This window comes from Lacerta agilis, chromosome 5 (assembly GCF_009819535.1).
Source record: "Lacerta agilis isolate rLacAgi1 chromosome 5, rLacAgi1.pri, whole genome shotgun sequence".
Lineage (NCBI taxonomy): Eukaryota > Metazoa > Chordata > Lepidosauria > Squamata > Lacertidae > Lacerta > Lacerta agilis.
The window spans coordinates 53842351-53847352 of NC_046316.1; positions in this window are offsets into that span (position 1 = coordinate 53842351).

Below are 5002 nucleotides of genomic sequence, written 5' to 3' on the forward strand. Positions count from 1 at the left end.
AAAGGAATCAGGGATGGTGTTTTTTTATGTCCTGTCATGGACAGTGTGGAAGGCGGCCCTTTTTGCTGTTTCAAAGGAATCACAATTAAGAGCTTGTATTGTTCACATCAAAGTCATGTTTCTTTCCTCTCTGCTTCCCCAAGTCCAACAGCAGGTCTTTCTGCATCCAAGGCCATGCAACTGATTCTGTGTTCTGCCATTCCTGCAAACGTTAGAATTTCCAGCTGTATGGGAGAGGAGCTTAGCCTGGAGAGGCAGCCAGATGTCACTGGCAAAGGAGAAGCTGTGAGGATAGTGCATTTTTTTTGTAAAATGAGATGTACTCAACATCTCCTTCCCTCTTTGACTGCGGTAGAGCATCTTGGCTTCTGCTCAATTGCCATTTGTAACCGAGCCATCCAGGTGAACGGAGTTGGGCAGTCTAGACTCCATCTTCCACAGCTGTCCCACTGCCACAGGGGGTGCTGAGTGCGGTGGTTTGGGTGAGAGGGCTGTCCCAATGAGCTACTGCCATTCTTTGCACTCAGGCTCGAATTATGCTCCAGAGTGCTGCCCAAGCTGATAATTCTCAAAGCCTCATGGCACAGGCTGAAGGCGCATAATGCAGTCATCTTGGTGAAGCTAAGCAGGTCTGGCTGTGGTCAATGGCTGGATAGGAGGCTGCCTGGAAACCCTATGTACATATTCTAGGAGTTCCATAGGGAAAAAGCAGAATGCACAAGAAATGAATGAAATAAAGCCAGTCCTGAAGCAAGAGACTCAGAAAAGAGGGTTGAGTTCTGTCACAGGCATGTATATAGTGTAGCCTAGCAGAAACTATGTGGGCAGTTGGCATGGAGTGTTACGATCTAATCCAAACTACTGTAGTGTCAGGAGAATGAGTGCAGGATTTGTAGGATGGATGGGAAATCTCATTCTGTGGCTGAGTTACTTCCAGCATACATCACCCAGATCATCTGGAGGTGATCTGGAGAAGCACAGTTCTTTGTCCACTGTGTTACAGATATTAAAAACCCAAATAAATAAATAAATAAATACATCAACTGTATATACTTAATAGCAACCTGCAGTGGTTAGGTCAAGAACAGCTCAAGGAAGCATTTCAGTGGAATTGCCCATGAAGCTAGTAAGTTGTTTAAAATTGTTTTTAATGTTTTTTTTAATGCTGTAACTCACCCTGGGACCTTAGGGTAAAGGGTGGGAAATAAACAAATTATTATTATTTATAATAATAATAATAGTCAGATTGGTGCTTTGGCAATGCCTGCGTGTGTGTTGGTGTGGTGCGTTGGAGTGAGAGAAACCAATTTCAGATTCAAGCATTCCAACTTAATGGACTACAAATGTTGGGTTTTACTTGAAAATTTTGGGCTTTGAATATCATGTGGCATAAAGAGGGCCTTAAATTTTGAAATCTTGACGTGCGGATTTTATTTCTACTCCTCCGCAAGCCATCATGACTGGCCCCGGACACTGCAGAATCTCACAATCTCCACTCTGAGAGTGGGAGGGGAAATAAAGGAGATGTTTACTCTTTGGAGTTAATGGAGTGACACAGTGTGTTAATGGGCTATTTACCAACACTGCCTCCTCTGTCTCTTGTTTTACAAGTGGAAATACTTCATGGCTGTGCTTTGGCATTGGGTTGGCCCAAAAGGGGTGACTCTGGCTCTCCTCCACTCGCCATTCAAGCACAAGTAAACTGAAGGGGGAAGAGGAGTGATTTTTTTTTATAGAAAGAATGAGTAAGGGAATGCAAGACCCCACTTTTAATACACACACACACACACACATGCAAATTTTTGTTTTTAAAACTTCCTAAAATGACCAACAAATTTAGTCACACTTTCTTAGAAGATTCAAAGTGCAAAGAGAAGTGTGAGAATCAAGAAATACTCTCTCTCTCTCTCTCTCTCTCTCTCTCTCTCACACACACACACACACACACACACACACAAATATACTTTGAAAAGGAAATATTTGGTGGAGAAAGACAAATTGGACACCGTTATTCATTTCATGGGGACAGTTTCTCTTGCTGAGCATGCATGAACTTTCAGTAACATCCAGAATGGATATTACATTGAACATTATTATTATTATTATTATTATTTGCCTGCAGGGCTGGCTCAAGCTATTGTGCTGACCAAGGAAAATCAGTAAATGTTTCTCCCTCCCTCCCCAGGTCAAGGTGCTTAGAACCCAAGTTCTCTGAGGCAAAAATGTGCACTGCTATAGCTTACTGGTAGAGCCCATGCTTTGCATGTAGAAGGTCCCAGGTTCAATCTGGGTCATCCCCAGTGGGAAAAGATCAAGCAGCAGATGATAGGAAAGACCTCTGCCTGGGACAATGTAGAACTATTGCTGGTCAAAGAAGACAATGCTGGATTTCATGGCCAAACAATCTGATCTAGGGCTTGCCCATACTTCCACTTGTCCGGAGCCAAGAAAGCATGGGGCCTAGTGGTTTTCTGCTTGTCCCATGGGTTTTGAGGCATGGGCCCAAGCAGTTTTGCTTTTGCCCCACTGCTTTCTCCTGGACAACCTGATAATTAGCACTAAATCGGAACAAACGGCAATCCACAGAAAATCCGATTGCTGTTTGTTTTGATTTAGCACTGAATGGCACATTTCCCCAGGGGACAGCAGCAGGGCAAAGAGTCTAAGGCAGCTTCCTAGGAGGAATGTCCCTAAGCTGTCACAATAGGCAAGCAAACTTATCCCCTCCCATCTTCCCCCTTATCCCGCTCATGCTCCCCTTCTAATACTGAAAGTGAATATCTCCCAGCTGCTCCCAGGTGAACCGGCAGCTCTGAGGATTGATGGGCGTGCTTCGGAAAGTGTATCCTTCCTTTCTTGAAGGCAGATGCTACAAGCAAAAATCCCATTGCAGCCTCTTGGATTACAGAGAAATGGATTGCTGTGAAAATCCATAGGGCTGCACAGCACGTTATCGCAAAGCTGTCCACCTGTGTCTTGCCACAGATGGGAGATTGTAAAACACCATGCGAGAGACTGAAGCATGTTCCCTGTTCATGGTAATGCCACCTGCTATGGGAAACAAAGAACAGGGGAGTTTGGCGCGTGAGCTCACTAAGGGAATTTAACCTGTATCGTAAATTATCCCACTGAGGAGAAGAACTGAAAATGGGGAGGTGTCCCCCTTTTCACCCATTGCCTCATTAGTTGCTAGGATGTGGGGGGAGGGGAGGAGACAAGGGAGAGTATGGGGCAGAGTCAGGGTGTGTGTGCATGTAAGTATGGGAAAAGTTTATTTTGCCTCCCATTGTTGTTGAGCAGCATGAGCTGACCAGATAGGAGGAGGGATCAGTATACCACATTTTTTCATGTATAAGACTGCCCCATGTATAAGACGACTCCTATTTTTTTAAACCCAAAATTAAGAAATTAAGTTGTTTAGTTTTTTTGGGGGGGTGGGGGAGGTCACTTCTGCCAATCATTCACCCGCCTGCCCACCACTACTGATCGCTTGCCACAGCCACTGCCGATTGCACACCTCGCCACAGCCGCCAATTGTCTGCCCACTCGCCGCCATTAACAGCCCACTCACTCACTTGCCGCCGCCGCCGCCAATCGCCTACCCTCCTCACCACAGCTGCCAATCACCTGCCCAATTGCCACAGCCACAGCCAATTGCCAGCAGGCCTTGCTGCAGCCACCAATCACCCGCCCAATCGCCACTGCCAATCTCCTGCTTGCTGCTGCCATTAATCACATGTCACCCCTCTGCATTCACTATGTGTGTATAAGATGACACCCAGTTTTTGCCTGATTTTTTTTTTAACCAAAAAGCATCATCTTATGTACAGAAAAAATATGGTAACTGGAAGGATTCTGAAGGTTGCAGTTCAACTGTCTTGAGAATCCAAAGATGCTTTACACACCATAAATTAAAAGCAAAAATCCCAGAAGTTGTTTGCCCTTCACAAAGCTTTAATTGCCAACACACTTAAAAACTACAGTTCCCAGGATTCTTTGGGAAAGTGCTTTAAATGTATGGTGTGTATTTAGCCCTAGACTGTAGGCCAGGGGTGAAAGGCCTTCAAGGACATAGAGCAGTGATTTATTTGTAAATTGGGAGTAGGGTGGCCACTTATGCATGACCACCACCACCCCAAAGAGGACACATGAGGACACAGATTTGGACATAAAACTTGAATATGCTAATTTATATGTATGGATAGAAGTTGGAACAGAGATTATACAATGTATTTCACCATAGGTACATAACGGGCAAGTATTTATTAAGGACTTGAATGGCAGGGAATGGCAGGGACAGCATGCACACAAATTAAATCAAGGAAGCATGTGCTTAGTTCCCATGCTTAAAGCAAACTGCCCAAACCATATTAAAGCCTGGAAACTCCACTTCCTTACCTTCCTTTTTGGGCTTGTATGCTTGTAAATACCCTTCAAGTACTTCTAGTTTTGTGCCTGTAAGTTTCTGAACTAAGGCAGATTCATAAATGAATCATCACTGTACAGCTGATAGGATAGGCGTGCCTGGCGTGCTCTGGTCCATGGGGTCACGAAGAGTTGGACATGACTGAACAACAACAAGTACAGCTGATAAGAACTACAGATTCCTATGGAGAAACTGCCACTGATAACCAAGTAGCACAGCACTTGCTTCATTCAGGGTTTTTTTGGGGGGGGGGCGGTTCTTTAGTGTGGGATGCCCGAGAGGAGATTTGTACAGGTGAAAAGTCTGCTTGGAAAAACTCTGCTGCTAACTTTTGAAGAGCATCTTCCAGACCCTACTTTCTCTTTTTCAGATCTTTGAACCAGACGTGGCAGTCCTTCCAACAGAGGACAGCATCAATTAGATGGCTGTCCTCTGCTAAGAAGAGCATAGGGCCACCCTAAGGGAGAGATGCTGGGATGAAATTATCCTTTCTCCCTACGATGGTCATATCCCAGCTGCAGTGTTGATTTTGTTTGCTCTCAGTAAAGGCTTTTCCTTCTGTCCTCCTTCCCATGG